This window comes from Heterodontus francisci, chromosome 22, assembly GCF_036365525.1.
Source record: "Heterodontus francisci isolate sHetFra1 chromosome 22, sHetFra1.hap1, whole genome shotgun sequence".
Classification (NCBI taxonomy): Eukaryota; Metazoa; Chordata; class Chondrichthyes; order Heterodontiformes; family Heterodontidae; genus Heterodontus; species Heterodontus francisci.
In genome coordinates this window covers 1840528-1858349 of record NC_090392.1, presented here as the reverse complement: position 1 = coordinate 1858349, position 17822 = coordinate 1840528, and positions in this window count along the sequence as shown.

The following is a 17822-nucleotide window of genomic DNA, read 5'->3' as shown; positions in this document are numbered from 1 at the left end:
TTCTAGTTTAGTTTAGAGATACAGCACTGAAATAGGCCCTTTGGCCCACCGAGTATTTGCCGACCAACAACCACCCATTTATACCAATCCTACATTGATCCCATATTACCTACCACATCTCTACCATTCTTCTGCCAACTACCTACACTAGGGGCAATTTACAATGGCCAATTTCTCGATCAACCTGCAAGACTTTGGTTGTGGGAGGAAACCGGAGGACCCTGAAGAAGCCCTCACGGTCACAGAGAGAGCTTGAAAACTCCACACAGGCAGTACACAGAACTGAATCTAGGTCGCTGGAGCTGTGAGGTTGCGGTGCTAACCACTGCGCCACTGTTCCACCACTTAGTCTGCTGGCACTATCGGATATAAATGGAGACAGCTACATTTTTGGAGTCATCTGCTTGTAGACGGAGAGGAAACTGGTAGAATTCAGACTTTCTTGCTCTTGAGATGTTTAGCTACAGACAGGCTTGACGACAGTTCTGTTTCTTGCTGGATTTTCCAGAGTGTGGTCATTTTTAATTGTTCTTGCTCAAAAGGCCTTAAATTCAAGTTACGGCAGCTAGAAGGCAAGTTTCAGACTGACGTGTGTGCAGGCAGCAGGCAGCTGTGAAACAGAAAGGCTGTACTCTCAAATTGATGCAGTTTCAAAATTCAGGCAGGGTGAATAGTGTGGCTCATGGACAAGTTGTATCACATAATATCTCTCCTCCATTTTAACAATTAGAACATAGAAGTAAAAGCTTAAACTGTTCAAAAAATGCACCAAACACAATTAAAATCGTGGTCTCATCCATTCATGACAGAACAATTCCAGACAGTGACCGGGGCAGCAACTGATGCAGGAAAACTCGCACACTCTGAATCAGTACATTGTCAGACAGTGACCATGACAGCAAAGTGATTAATTAATGACCTCAGAGTAAAGGCACCTCCAGGTAGCAGCAACTACAATATGCGTGAATTTTACTTCCAGTTTGAAACAGAGAGGAGTGGGTCGAAGACTAGTATTTTATGCTTAAATAAGGGTAAATAAGGGGGCATGAAAGCTGAGCTAGCTCCAGTGAACTGCGTTACGAGGCTTAGAGATAGATCAATAGAGAATTGGTGGCCGGAATTTAAGGGGATATTTCAGAATACTCAGAATAAGTATATTCCTGCTATAAAGAAAACATTCTAAGGGGAGGAATTAACATCTGCGGTTAACTAATGAAGTTAAGGAAAGCATCACACTTATGGAAAACGCATATAATTGTGCAAAGATTAGTGGCAGTTCAGATGATTGGTCAGAATATTAAGAACGACAGGAAATGCTTAACAGTTTTATCAGGAGAAAGGAAGTAGAATATGAGAGGAAGTTAGCTAGAAATGTAAAAAAAAGGAGTAAGTAAAGTGAGTGTTGGTCCTCTAGAGAGTGAGAATGAAGAGTTAATAGTAGGTAGTAAGGAGATGATGGATGAAATAAACAAATATTTTGCTTTTGTCGTCACGATAGAGGATTGAAGAAAACATTCCAGTAATGGCTGTAAATCAGGAGGTGGAAGGAAGAGAGGAACTTAGTGACATGGCAATTACCAGGGAAGCTGGACTGAGCAAAACTATGGAGTTCCAGACAGACAATGCCCCGGTGCTGATCCTGATCTCAAACGTGAGCTGTCAAATTAAAATATGATTCGATCGTGAACGAGCCCCCAATTAATATATATCATTCTGATTGCAGTGGGAGCAATACACTGTCATTTCAGTCCCGTTGCTTCACGGGTCACATTGTATATCTTTAATATTTACAAAACGAGGAAAGCAGCAGCCGAATTGAATCAATCTAGTAACCACCAAATTAGGCGAACCAAACCAAACCGGCTATCTTTAGATATCGAGAAATATGCCCAAAAAAAACTAAAATATAAACACCGCTAAGATAAAACAATATCTAACGACCTATGCAATGTAGGAGTTAGATTTTTTAAACAAGAAATTATAAGCTCGCAGCCTTCACTTACCTTCAGGAGTGGAGTGCAGTCGGACCTGTGTGACAGCAGTCGGACCTGTGTGAGAGTAGTCGGATCTCTTCAGGCTTGCAGGAGTTTTGGAAAAAAGCCAGCAGTGACGTCACAGGAAAGCTGCAAGGTGATCATTTGGTGAGTCACTGCTGTTATGGATTCGCTCTCAATAGCCTGGTATGTATCTGAGGTAAGAACTGTTTACAGTTCATTTTCAAATATAGGATGTCGTGTTTTTAGGGAGTTCTGTTGTAACGGGAACCAGGGAAGAAGGGCCCTAGAGTAATTGATATTACTTGGTATTAAGATCTTCCAAAAGGTTTAATTTAAAGGGTTAAGTCATGGCAGGAGAGCTCAAAGCCGTGGTGTGCTCCTTGTACTGTGTGTGGGAAGCTGGGAAGAATTCCAGTGCCCGGGACCAGGATGTGTGCAGTAAGTGTCTCCAGCTGCAGCTCCTGGAAGCCCAGGTTTTGGACCTGGAGCGGTGGATGGGGACACTTGGAGCTTGAACGAGGCTGAGAGTATCGTCGATAGCACGTATAAAGAGGTGGTCACAACGTAGGCTCAGACCCCACACGCAGGAAGGGAATGGGTGACCACCAAGCAGAGCAAGAGGACTAGGCTGGCAGTGCAAGAATCTCCTGTGGCTATCCCTCTGCAAAATAGATATTCTGCTTTAGATAATGTTGGGGGGTATGGCCTTCAGGGGAAAGCAGCAACTGCCCAATTTGTTGCACCACGGTTGTCTCTGTTGCATAGTGGAGGAGTAGAAAGTGTGGGAATGCAATAGTCATAGAGGATTCAATTGTAAAGGGAATAGATAGGCGTTTTGGGGCCACAAAGACTCCAGGATGGTATGTTGCCTCCCTGATGCTAGGGTCAAGGATGTCTCTGAGCGGTTGCACGACATCCTTAAGGGGGAGAGTGAACAGCTAATGGCTGTGGAACACATTGGTGCAAACAACGTGGGTAAAAAAAACAAAAGATTCGGTCCTAAAATGGAATACAGGGAGTTAGGAAGTAAGTTGATAAGTCGGACCTCAGAGGCAGTGATCTCAGGATTACTACCAGTGCCACGTGCTGGTCAGAGAAGAAATAGCAGGATATATCGGATGAATACGGGGCTGAAGAGATGCTGTGAGGGGGAGGGTTTTATATTCCTGGGACATTGAGACCGGTTCTGGGGGGTGGTGGGACCAGTACAAACTGGAAGGGCAGGACCGGGACTGTATTCCTGGGGGGAGTATTTTCCAGCGTGGTTATTGAGAGTTTAAATTCAAATTGCAGGGGGGATGGGAACCTTTGCAAGGAGTCAGAGGAGGGGGGATAAACGACAAGAACAAAAGAAAGTAGGGGAAATAAGAAAAGTGATAGGCAGAGAAATAAAGGGCGAAAATCAAACAGGGCCATCGGGAAAAGTAATGGGAAGAGGCCAAGTAATGTTAAAAAGGCAAGTCTTAAGGCTTTGTGCCTTAAAGCGTGGAGCATTCACAATAAACTGGATGAATTAATTGTTGTATATAGACCACCAAACTGCAGTGGGGGCGTTGGGAATGGCGTTGAACAGGAAATTACAGACGCATGCGATAAAGGAGCATCTCTAATCACAGGTGACTTTAATTTGCATATAGATTGGGAAAATCTAATTAGTCACAATACTGTAAAGGAGGAATTCTTGGAGTGTATACGGGATGGTTTTCTGGACCAATACATTGAGGAACCAACCAGAGAACAGGCCATCCTAGATTGGGTATTGTGTAATGAGAGAGGAATAAGTGACAATCTGGTTGTGCGAGACACCTTGGGGATGAGCGACCATAGTATGATAGAATTCTTCATCAACATGGAGAGTGACGTAGTTGATTCTGAGACGAGGGTCCTGAATCTTAGTAAAGGAAACTATGAAGGTATGAGGCGCAAGGTGGCTATGATGGATTAGGAAACGTTACTTAAAGGGACGACGGTGGAAAGGCAATGGCAAACATTCAAAGAGCGCATTGATGAAATTGAACAACTGTTTATTCCTGTCTGGCACAAAAGTAAAACGGGAAAGGCAGCGAAACCATGGCTTGCAAGGGAAATTAGAGATAGCATTAGATCCAAGGAAGAGGCAAATAAATTCGCCAGATAAAAACAACAGACCTGAGGACTGGCAGCAGTTTAGAATTCGGCAAAGGAGGCCCAAAGGAGTGATTAAGAAGGGAAATAGAGTACGAGAGCAAGCTTGTGGGGTACATAAAAACTGCCTGTAAAATTCTCTATTGGTCTCTGAAGAGAAAAGGTTTAGTGAAGACAAATGTAGGGCCCTTACAGTCAGAAACAGGGGAATTGATAATGGGGGAATAAAGAAACGGCTGACCAACTAATTGCATACTTTGGTTCTATCTTCATGAGGAGGAAACACATGTCATACCAGTAATGCCAGGGAACTTGGCAGACTCGGAGGGTGGAGTTCCAGAGCGGTGAGTATGTAAAAAAACTTACCTCGGGGATTCTCGGAGCAGGCTCAGAGGGCGTAGTTCCAGAGCGGTGAGGATAAAAAAAAAATTACCTCGGGGATTCTCGGAGCAGACTCGGAGGGCGGCGTTCCACTGCGGTGAGAAAAAAAAAATTACCTCGGGGATTGTCGGAGCAGACTCGGAGGGCAGAGTTCCTGAGCGGCAAGTATAAAAAACCTACCACGGTGATTCTTGGAGCAGACTCAGAGGGCGGAGTTAGAGAGCGGTAAGTATAAAAAACTTACCTCGGAGATTCTCGGAGCAGACTCGGTGGGCGGAGTTCCAGAGCAGTAAGTATAAAAAACGTACCTCAGGGATTCTCGGAGCAGACTCGGAGGGCGGAGTTCCAGAGCGGTGAGTATGTAAAAAAACTTACCTCGGGGATACCCGGAGCAGACTCGGAGGGCGGAGTTCCAGAGCGGTGAGTATAAAAAAAAAAATTACCTCGGGGATTCTCGGAGCAGACTCGGAGGGCGGCGTTCCGCTGCAGTAAGTATAAAAAGCTTACCTCAGGGATTCTCGGAGCAGACTCGGAGGGCGGAGTTCCAGAGCGGTGAGTATAAAAAAAAACTTAGCTGGGGGATTTTCGGAGCAGACTCGGAGGGTGGAGTTCCAGAGCAGTGAGTATAAAAAAAAAACTTACCTCGGGGATTCTCGGAGCAGACTCGGAGGGCGGCGTTCCAGAGCGGTGAGTATAAAAAAAAACTTACCTCGGGGATTCTCGGAGCAGACTCGGAGGGTGGAGTTCCAGAGCAGTTAGTATAAAAAACTTACCTCGGGGATTCTCGGAGCAGGCTCGGAGGGCGGAGTTCCAGAGCAGTAAGTATAAAAAACTTAACTCAGGGATTCTCGGAGCAGACTCGGAGAGTGGTTTCCAGAGCGGTGAGTATATAAAAAAACTTACCTCGGGGATTCTCGGAGCTGACTCGGAGGGCGGAGTTCCGGAGCGGTGAGAAAAAAAAACTTACCTCGGGGATTGTCGGAGCAGACTCGGAGGGTGGAGTTCCGGCGCGGTAAGTATAAAAAGCTTACCTCGGGGATTGTCGGAGCAGACTCGGAGGGTGGAGTTCCGGTGCAGTGAGTATACAGAGTAAGTTACCTTGGGTGGGAAAAAAAACAGAAGAGGTGACGTCACAGGATAGCTGTGACCTGATTGGCTGGTAGGGAATCTGAACCGAATTTGAAAATAAACTGATAAAAATTGATTAAAACACTAATTAACTAATTAATAAGCAGATTAACTAAACTGGAGGGAGGAGATGACTGGATTTAAAAAGCATTTAATAGTTAATGTAGAAATCTAGCACGAGGGACCACATAGTGAAGTGCATCATAATTTAGAATTAGAATTAGAACATTACAGCGCAGTACAGGCCCTTCGGCCCTCGATGTTACGCCGACCTGTGAAACCATCTGACCTACACTATTCCATTTTCATCCATATGTCTATCCAATGACCACTTAAATGCCCTTCAAGTTGGCGAGTCTACTACTGTTGCAGGCAGGGCGTTCCACACCCCTAGTACTCGCTGAGTAAAGAAAATACCTCTGACATCTGCCCTATATCTATCACCCCTCAACTTAAAGCTATGTCCCCTCGTGTTTGCCATCACCATCCGGGAAAAAGACTCTCACTATCCACCCTATCTAACCCTCTGATTATCTTATATGTCTCTATTAAGTCACCTCTCCTCCTCCTTCTCTCCAATGAAAACAACCTCAAGTCCCTCAGCCTTTCCTCGTAGACCTTCCCTCCATACGAGGCAACATCCTAGTAAATCTCCTCTGCACCCTTTCCATAGCTTCCACATCCTTCCTATAATGCGGTGACCAGAACTGCACGCAATACTCCAGGTGCAGTCTCACCAGAATTTTGTACAGCTGCAGCATGACATCGTGGCTCCCCTACGAATAAAAGCTAACACACCATATGCCTCCTTAACAGCCCTATTAACCTGGGTGGCAACAGTCAGAGATTTATGCACCTGGACACCAAGATCTCTCTGTTCATCTACACTACCAAGAATCTTCCCATTAGCCCAGTACTCTGCATTCCTGTTACTCCTTCCAAAGTGAATCACCTCGCACTTTTCCGCATTAAACTCCATTTGCCATCTCTCAGCCCAGCTCTGCAGCCTATCGATGTCCCTCTGTACCCTACAACATCCCTCAGCACTATCCACAACTCCACCGACCTTAGTGCCATCCGCAAATTTACTAACCCACCCTTCTACACCCTCATCCAGGTCATTTATAAAAATGACAAACAGCAGTGGCCCCAAAACAGATCCTTGCGGTACACCACTACTAACTAAACTCCAGGATGAACATTTGCCATCAACCACCACCCTCTGTCTTCTTTCAGCTAGCCAATTTCTGATCCAAAGCTCTAAATCACCTTCAACCCCATACTTCCGTATTTTCTGCAATAGCCTACCATGGGGAACCTTATCAAACGCCTTACTGAAATCCATATACACCACATCCACTGCTTTACCCTCATCCACTGTTTGGTCACCTTCTCGAAAAACTCAATAAGGTTTGTGAGGCACGACCTACCCGTCACAAAACCGTGCTGACTATCGCTAATGAACTTATTCTTTTCAAGATGATGATAAATCCTGTCTCTTATAACCTTTTCCAACATTTTACCCACAACCGAAGTAAGGCTCTCAGGTCTATAATTACCAGGGCTGTCTCTACTCCCCTTCTTGAACAAGGGGACAACATTTGCTATCCTCCAGTCTTCCGGCACTATTCCTGTCGACAATGACGACATAAAGATCAAAGACAAAATGATTTAATAAGTATTTATTTATTTTGCATCAATTAACTAATTAATGAGAGAAATTTCAGTTAGAGGGGTGAAGTGCTTCACCTGTGAGATTTGGGAAGTCCCTGACGCTTCCAGCGTTCCTGGGCGACAACATCTGCAGGAACTGTACCCAGTTGCAGCTCCTCACAGACCGCATGGATCGTTGGAGCGGCAACTGGATGCACTTAGGAGCATGCAGGTGGCAGAAAGCGTCATAGACAGGAGTTTTAGAGAATTGGTTACACCCAAGGTGCTGGCAGATCGATGGGTGACCGCTAGAAGGTGCAGGCAGTCAATGCAGGATTCCCCTGTGGCTAACTCCCTCTCTAACAAGGATATTGTTTTGGATACTCTTGGGGGGGATGGCCGATCAGGGGAAAACAGCAGCAGCCAGAGATGTGGCTCTACGGCTGGCACTGTTCTTCAGCAGGAATGGACAAAGCGCAGAAGAGCAATAGTTATAGGGGACTCTATAGTCAGGGCCACAGATAGGCGCTTCTGTGGACGTGAAAGAGATTCCGGGAAGGTATGTTGCCTCCCTGGTGCCAGGGTCAAGGCTGTCTCTGAATGGACAGAAGGCATTCTGAAGGGGTAGGGTGAACACTAAGAGGTTGTGGTACACATCGGTACCAATGACATCGGCCGGAAGAGTGATGAGGTCCTGCAGGGGGAGTTTAGAGACTTAGGTAGTAAGTTAAAAAACAGGACCTCTAGGGTTGTAATCTCTGGATTACTCCCTGTGCCGCGTGCCAGTGAGGCTAGAAATTGGAAGATAGTGCTGCTAAAAACGTGGCTGAGCAGCTGGTGTAGAGGGAGGGTTTCAGATATCAGGACCATTGGGCTCCCTTCAGGGACAGATGGGACCTGTGCAAGAAGGACGGGTTGCATCTAAACTGGAAGGGTACTAATATCCTGGCTGCGAGGTTTGCTAGCGTCACTCGGGAGGGTTTAAACTAGCGTGGCAGGGGGGTGGGAACCAGAGCAGTAGGACAGCAAGTGAAGTAAATGAGGAGGACATAGTAAATAATGCCAGTAGGACTAAGAGGAAGAGCAGGCAGGGAGATGTTACTGAGCACAGCGCGACTGGTGGTCTGAAGTGCATTTGTTTCAATGCAAGAAGTATGATAGGTAAGGCAGATCAACTTAGAGCTTGGATTAGTACTTGGAAATATGATGTTGTTGCTATTATAGAGACTTGGTTGAGGGAAGGGCAGGATTGGCAGCTAAATGTTCCAGGTTTTAGAAGCTTCAGGCGGGGTAGAGGGGTGTGTAAATGGGGTGGGAGAGCTGCATTACTGGTTAAGGAGAATATCACAGCTGTACTGTGGGAGGACACCTCAGAGAGGTCATGCAGCGAGGCAATATGGTGGAGTTAAGGAATAGGAAGGGTGCAGTTACGATGTTGGGGGTTTACTGCAGACCTCCCAACAGCCGGCGGGAGGTAGAGGAGCAGATATGTAGCAGATTTTGGAAGGATGCAAAGGTAACATGGCTGCAGTGGTGGGTGATTTTAACTTCCCCAATATTGACTGGGACTCACTTAGTGCTAGGGGCTTGGATGGGCAGAATATGTGAGGAGCATCCAGGAGGGCTTCTTGAAACAGTATGTAGATAGTCCAACTAGGGATGGGGCCATTTTGGACCTGGTATTGGGGAATGAGCCTGGCCAGTTGGTCGAAGTTTCAGTGGGGGAGCATTTCAGGAGCAGTGACCATAATTCCATAAGTTTTAAGGTACTTGTGGATAAGGAGAAGAGTAGTCCTCGGGTGAAGGAGCTAAATTGGGGGAAGGCTAATTATAACAATGTTAGGCAGGAACTGAAGAATTTAGATTGGGGGCAGCTGTTTGAGGGTAAATCAACATCTGACCTGTGGGAGTCTTTCAAACGTCAGCTGATTAGAATCCAGGACCAGCATGTTCCTGTGAGGAAGAAAGACAAGTTTGGCAAGTTTCGGGGAGTTTGGATAACACGGGATATTGTGAGCCTAGTCAAAAAGAAAAAGGAAGCATTTGTAAGGGCTGGAAGGCTAGGAACAGACAAAGCACTTGAGGAATATAAAGACAGTAGGAAGGAACTTAAGCAAAGAGTTAGGAGGGCTAAAAGGGGTAATGAAAAATCATTAGCAAACAGAATTAAGGACAATCCCAAGGCTTTTTATACATATATAAAGAGCAAGAGGGTAACCAGGGAAAGGGTTGGCCCACTCAAAGACAGAGATGGGAATCTATGCGTGGAGCCAGAGGAAGTGGGCGAGGTGCTAAATGAGTACTTTGCATCAGTATTCACCAAGGAGAAGGACTTAGTGGATGATGAGCCTAGGGAAGGGAATGCAGATAGTCTCAGTCATCACATTATCAAAAAGGAGGAGGTGTCGGGTGTCTTGCAAAGCATTAAGGTAGATAAGTCCCCAGGGCCTGATGGGATCTACTCCAGAATACTGAGGGAGGCAAGGGAAGAAATTGTTCGGGCTTTGACAGAAATCTTTGCATCCTCATTGGCTACAGGTGATATCCCAGAGGACTGGAGAATAGCCAATGTTGTTCCTTTTTTTAAGAAGGGTGGTAAGGATAATCCAGGAAATTATAGGCCGGTGAGCCTTACGTCAGTGTTGGGAAACCATTAGAGAGGATTCTTCGGGACAGGATTTACTCCCATTTGGAAACAAAGGAACTTATTAGCGAGAGACAGCATGGTGTTGTGAAGGGGAGGTCGTGTCTTACGAATTTGATTGAGTTTTTTGAGGAAGTGATGAAGATGATTAATGAGGGAAGGGCGGTGGATGTTGTCTATATGGACTTTAGTAAAGCTTTTGACAAGGTCCCGCATGGCAGGCTGGTGCAAAAGGTGAAGTCACCCGGGATCAGAGGTGAGCTGGCAAGATGGATACGGAACTGGCTCAGTCACAGAAGACAGAGGGTAACAGTGGATGGTTGTTTTTCTGAATGGAGCGATGTGACTAGTGGTGTTCCGCAGGGATCAGTGCTGGGACCTTTGCTGTTTGTAGCATATATAGATGATTTGGAGGGAAATGTAGCTGGTCTGATTAGTAAGTTTGTGGATGACACAAAGGTTGCTGGAGTTGCGGATAATGATGAGGATTGTCAGAGGATACAGCAGGATATAGATCGGTTGGAGACTAGGGCGGAGAAATGGCAGATGGAGTTTAATCCGGACAAAAGTGAGGTAATGCATTTTGGAAGGTCCAATGCAGGTGGGAGGTATACAGTAAATGGCAGAACACTTCGGAGCATTGACAGGCAGAGAGATCCGGGCGTACAGGTCCACAGGTCTCTGAAAGTGGCAACGCAGGTAGATAAGGTAGTCAAGAAGGCATATGGAATGCTTGCCTTCATCGTTCCGGGCATAGAGTATAAAAATTGGAAGTCATGTTGCTGCTTTACAGAACCTTAGTTCGGCCACACTTAGAATATTGCATGCAATTCTGGTCGCCACACTACCAGCAGGACGTGGAGGCTTTGGTGAGGGTACAGAGGAGGTTTACCAGGATGTTGCCTGGTCTGGAGGGCATTAGCCATGAGGGGACGTTGGAAAACCTCGGATTTTTTCGCTGGAACGACGGAGGTGGAGGGGCGACATGATAGAGGTTTACAAAGTTATGAGTGGCATGGACAGAGTGGATAGTCAGAAGCTTTTTCCCAGGGTGGAAGAGTCAGTTACTAGGGGACATAGGTTTAAGGTGCGAGGGGCAAAGTTTAGAGGGGATTTGCGAGGCAAGTTTTTTTACACAGAGGGTGGTGAGTGCCTGGAACTTGCTGCCAGGGGAGGTGGTGGAAGCAGATACGATAGCGACGTTTAAGAGACTTCTTGACAAATATATGAATAGGAAAGGAATAGTGGGATATGGGCCCCAGAAGTGCAGAAGGTATTCGTTTCGGCTGTCATCAAGATCGGTGCATGCCTGGAGGGCCGAATGACCTGTTCCTGTGCTGTACTGTTCTTTGTTCTTTGTTCACCACCCAGCAATCCCCCCCCCGCCCGCCCCCTGCCCCATGACAGAGGGTACACCGCCAGGAACATCAGGTGAAATCTTTCTCTCCTGCAATCCGTGTTTCCTGTTCTTTTCTTGCTGTCTTGTCGCCAATTCCATCTGTTTCGCTCTATTTTACTCCATCTTTCATGATTTTAAACACCTGGATCAAATCTCTATTTATGCTTCTCTGCTCTAAGGAGAACAGCCCGGCTTCTCCAGTCTATCAGCAGAATTGTAATAATCTCATCCCTGGAACCGTTCTCATAAATCTCTTCTGTCCATTCACCAAAGCCTCCATGTCCTTCCTAAAGTGTATTCCCAGAATTGGTTACAATACTCCAGCTGCTGCCAAACTATTGTTTTATAAAGGTTTAGCTTCACTTCCTGACTTTTACACTCTAGACCTGATCATGAAACTCAGGATCCCATCTGCATTATTAACACATCAGTAAAGAGGGCAATTCTACCAGAACCATTGACAAGTTCCCTTAGACGTGAATCCATGAGTCATTGCAAAGGCTGGCGGGAGGGTTCAGGGGAGTCCAGAAAGAACCCCGACCTGGTCAGCTTCATTTCAAACAGATATCCATCAGTGTATTCGCACCAGTGCCCTGCAAGGAGGCTTCCTCTCGTGGTAACATTTTTTATTTTATTTTATTCATTCATGGGATGTGGGCGCCGCTGGCCAGGCCAGCATTTATTGCCCATCCATAATTACCCTTGAACTGAGTGGCTTGCTAGGCCATTTCAGAGGGCATGTAAGTGTCAACCACATTGCTGTGGGTCTGGAGTCACATGTAGGCCAGACCAGGTAAGGACAGCAGATTTCCTTCCCTAAAGGACATTGGTGAACCAGATGGGTTTTTACAACAATCGACATTGGTTTCACGGATATCATTAGACTAGCTTTTTAATTCCAGATTTATTAATTGAATTCAAATTTACAGCAGTGAATCAGTGGATACAGAGTTCAAATCTATCTCAGTGATTGCACACTACAGATCTGCCTCTGAATTCTGTGGGGACATGTAGCGCGCTATTCAGCTGTGTGATCCAACCCACCTTTCTCTCACTACCTCTCCATCTTGCCCTCTGCCTCTCCCCATCATTTGCTGTGTCTTTCCCTCTTTCATCACCACTTTGTCCTTTTCTCCCTTCCTGTCATAAGAACATAAGAAATAGGAACAGGACTAGGCCATACGGCCCCTCAAGCTTGCTCTGTCATTATCTGATGAACCTTTGTTACATCACCTCTAAGACAAGCATATCCTTCCTTCAGCACTGAGACCAGGACTGTACACAGTACTCCAGGTATGGGCTCGCCAAACCCTGTATCATTGCAGCAAGACTTCCTCACTCCTGTACTCTAACTACCTTGCAATAAAGTCCAACAGTCCATTTGCCATCCCAATTGAAGCCTGTACCTGCAGGTTAACATTCTGTGATTTGTGTACAAGGACACCCAAATCCCTCTGAACACCACCATTTAATGGTTTCTCACCATTTGAAAAAATGTTCTATGTTTCTATTCTTCCTGCCAAAGTGAAGAACCTCACATTTCTCCACCTAATATTCCAGCTGCCACTTTCATGCCTGCTCATAACCCGTCCATCTTCCTTTGCAGCCTCTTGGTGTCCTCCTGACAACTTAATGCCCACCTAATTTTGCATCTCTCTGCTTCGCCCCATCTGGCACTCTCTTTCTCTATCCCTCACTCCAATGCAACGGTTAAGACAGAATTTGACTATGCCTCTGTTTACATTGTATTCGACCCTGTAGCTGGTATAAAAATAGTTATAAAGTGTTTTAAAGTGAGTGAGGTGTCTGTGGGATCCCACTTCATTTAATACGTGCAGATGAAACTCCCTCCATTTTGTATGTAGAGGGAGATCTCCTTCCATGAGTTATAAAGACAGGGATCTCCCTCCATTTTATACATAAAAGGATATCTCCCTCCATTTAATACATCGAGGGTTTTCTCCCTCCATTTTATACGGAGAGGGGGAGCTCCCTCCATTTTATACGGAGAGGGGGAGCTCCCTCCATTTTATACGCAGAGAGATAGCACCCTGCATTTTATCCGTAGAGGGGGAGCTCTCTCCATTTTATCCGTAGAGGGGGAGCTCCCTCCATTTTATATGTAGATGGGGAGCACCCTCCATTTGATATGCAGAGGGGGAGCTCCTTCCATTTTATACATAGAGGGGGACCTCCCTCCTTACATCTCCTAAAGGCATCCTGCTGGATGGCCAGCAACTAGCACCTTTTAATCCTTTTCCTCTGTTACCTGCCTGTTCCAGAGAGATCCATTTAGTGCTGATGTGATTTCCCTGACCGAGAACAATGAACTCCACCAAGGTGAGGTAACCCAGGCTCCAAAGCTAATATCCATGTAAGTGGTTTCTCTTCTGTCTTGACAGGAGTGCATGCTGTGCTCTGGAGCCAGTTAGTTGTAAAAAATGGCCTCCCCAGTCACTTAACATGATGGCAGTTATGCTGTGTCGCTGTTATTATAATGTCCCAAATTCCAGTCCTTTAATGGTATCAGTTCTGTTGTGATGTCGGGATGTTTGAAAATTGACTCATCGGAATGCAGCCTGCCTCAGTGTGCTTTGGGTTGTGATTTAGCTTTTATTCACAGTGCTGATGTCCGTGGGGATTGGGGTTCCTTCCCCATACTTCACAAAGTCCAGCTTTAAAGTCCAGTTGGGCAGGTGGGGGGCGTGGGGGGGGGGGGGGGGGGTCGGGGATGAATTCCGATCACACAAACGTGAGGTCACTGTTGAATCAGGATGAGCAGGAACAGTATAATATGGATTAATCACATATCTGAACGGGTAGTAACAGTAAAAGTGAGTTCAGTCTGGTATCTGGATTAGCAGTAACAGCATCATCAGGAACAATTACATATTTGGAAGCATAGTAACAGTAAAAGTGAGTTCAGTCTGGTATCTGGATTAGCAGTAACAGCATCATCAGGAACAATTACATATTTGGAAGCATAGTAACAGTAAAAGTGAGGTCAGTGTGGTGTCTGGATGAGCAGCAAGAGTATAATAGGGGTCAATCATAGATATGGAGGGGAAATAATAGCAATAACGAGGTCAGTGTGATGTCTGCATGAGCCGTAACAGTATAATAGGGATCAGTCATATATCTCTTTTTTTTAAGATTTCGAGATACAGCACTGAAACAGGCCCTTCGGCCCACCGAGTCTGTGCCGACCATTAACCACCCATTTATATTAATCCTACACTAATCCCATATTCCTCCCACATCCTCTGTCCCTATATTCCCCTCCCACCTACCTATACTAGTGGCAATTTATAATGTACAATTCACCTATCAACCTGCAAGTCTTTTGGCTGTGGGAGGAAACCGGAAGATGGGTAGTGACAGTAAAAGTGCGGTCAGTGTTGTGACTGGTGAGCATTAACAGTATAATAGGAATCAATTATATATGTACAGATTTAGTAATCGTAAAAGCGACGTCAGAGTGTTGTCTGGATGAGCTGTGACAGTAGAATGGGGATCAATCAGTTAGTTGCATGCATATTAACAGTAAATGTGAGGTGAGTGTGGTGTTGAATGAACTGCAGCTCCATAGTAGGGATCAGTCATATATCTGGATGAGTGGTAAATGTAAAAGTGAGGTCAGTGTGGTATCTGGATCAATAGTAGCGGAATAATAATGATCAGTCATACTTCTGGATGGGTAGTAACAATGGAAGTGCAGTCAGTGTTGTGTCTGCTGAGCCGGAACAGTAAAACAGGGATCAATTATTTATGTGTAGATTTAGTAATAGTAAAAGCGAGGGCAGTGTGGTGTCTGGGTGAACTGTAACAATACAACATGGATCAATCACTTAACTGCATGTATAGAATCAGTAAAGGTGAGGTCAATGTGGTGTTGGATGAGCTGTAACCATATAATAGTGTAGAGGGAAAAATTGTAGCCGATGCAGCTAAATAAATACATATATACATGTATATGATGTAAGTGTCGCCACATATTGTTACAAAATGGGGTATGTACCCAAGGCATTGTGGGACAAGTTCGTTAGCTTGCAGCCTTGAGCATGGTATTGCTTAGCACAGGTAATTAGCCTGACCAAGGAGGGCCCCCCATATCAGTGCAGAAGACAGCTGCTCTGTCTAATTGTGGACTACACAAAGCAACTAGGAATGCAGGCCTGATAGAAGTCGAAGGATTCATTGTGAAGACTCAATGATAGTTGATAAGGAGTGTTTGGTAAACAAGCTGAGATGGTCAGGGGAGTACCATGAGCTATCCCCACGACCACATGATGCATAATTAATAATTTTATTGCCAATTAATGTAATATATGTAATCAATAACCGTTATGATTGGATTATGTCCAGCCGGGATGGTTTGGGTAAATGTATATCTGTTGTGGATTTTCCTTTCTTCAGTGGAGAGGCATCTGGACAGACCAGTGACCTGCTCTCCGCTGGCGGAACTAAATAAACTGTTTGACATTGGAGCAGACCTGAGTGTCGAGTGATTCTTCTAGATTCATTCCCGCTAACAATAGGGATCAGTCATATATCTGCATGGGTAGTAAATATAAAAGAGAGATCAGTGTCGTGTCTGGATGAGCCATGACAGTATAAGGGGGAGCAGTCATTTATCTGGATGGGTAGTGACAGTACAAGTCAGATAAGTGTTGGATCTGTATGAACGGTAGGAGTATAATAGGAATCAATTACATATCTGGATGGGTAGTCACAGTAAAAGTGAGGTCAGTGTTGTGTCTGGATAAGCAGTAACCGTAAAATAAGGATCTATCATATATTGGGTTGGGCAGTAACAGGAAATGTGAGGTCTGTGTTGTATCTGGATGAACAGTAACAGTATAATAGGGATCAATCATATATCTGAACGGTTCATAACAATTAAAGTGAGTTCGGTTTGTATATGGATGAGCTTTAACCGTATAATAGGGACCAATCATATACCTGGATGGATAGTAACAGTCAAAGTGAGGTCGGTGTTGTACTGGATAAGCAGTAACAGTAAATAAAGGATATATCATATATTAAGATGGGTAGTAACAGGAAACGTGAGGTCTGTGTTGTATCTGGATGAACAGTAACAGTATAATAGGGATCAATCATATCTCTGAACGGTTCATAACAGTTAAAGTGAGGTCAGTGTGGTGTCTGGATGAGCCCTAATAGTATAATAAGGATCAATTATATGTCTAGATTGGTAGTAACAATTAAAGTGAGTTCGGTTTGTATATGGATGAGCTTTAACTGTATAATAGGGACCAATCATATACCTGGATGGATAGTAACAGTCAAAGTGAGGTCGGTGTTGTACTGGATAAGCAGTAACAGTAAATAAAGGATATATCATAAAAAAAAACAAAGAACAAAGATAATTACAGCACAGGAACAGGCCGTTCGGCCCTCCAAGCCTGCGCCGATCCAGATCCTCTCTCTAAACATGTCGCCTATTTTCTAAGGTTCTGTATCTCTTTTCTTCCTGCCCATTCATGTATCTGTCTCGATACATCTTAAAAGACTCCATCGTGCCCGCATCTACCACCTCCGCTGGCAATGCGTTCCAGGTGCCCACCACCCTCTGCGTAAAGAACTTTCCACGCATATCCCCCCTAAACTTTTCCCCTTTCACTTTGAACTCGTGTCCTCTAGTAATTGAAACACCCACTCTGGGAAAAAGCCTCTTGCTATCCACCCTGTCTATACCTCTCATGATTTTGTACACCTCAATCAGGTCCCCCCTCAACCTCCGTCTTTCTAATGAAAATAATCCTAATCTGCTCAACCTCTCTTCATAGCTAGCGCCCTCCATACCAGGCAACATCCTGGTGAACCTCCTCTGCACCCTCTCCAAAGCATCCACATCCTTTTGATAATGTGGCGACCAGAACTGTACGCAGTATTCCAAATGTGGCCGAACCAAAGTCCTATACAACTGTAACATGACCTGCCAACTCTTGTACTCAATGCCCCGTCCGATGAAGGAAAGCATGCCGTATGCCTTCTTGACCACTCTATTTACCTGCGTTGCCACCTTCAGGGAACAGTGGACCTGAACACCCAAATCTCTCTGGACATCAATTTTCCCCAGGACTTTTCCATTTACTGTATAGTTCACTCTTGAATTGGATCTTCCAAAATGCATCACCTCGCATTTGCCCTGATTGAACTCCATCTGCCATTTCTCTGCCCAACTCTCCAATCTATCTATATTCTGCTGTATTCTCTGACAGTCCCCTTCACTATCTGCTACTCCACCAATCTTAGTGTCGTCTGCAAATTTGCTAATCAGTCCACCTATACTTTCTTCCAAATCATTAATGTATATCACAAACAACAGTGGTCCCAGCACGGATCCCTGTGGAACACCACTGGTCACACGTCTCCATTTTGAGAAACTCCCTTCTACTGCTACTCTCTGTCTCCTGTTGCCCAGCCAGTTCTTTATCCATCTAGCTAGTACACCTTGGACCCCAAGCGCCTT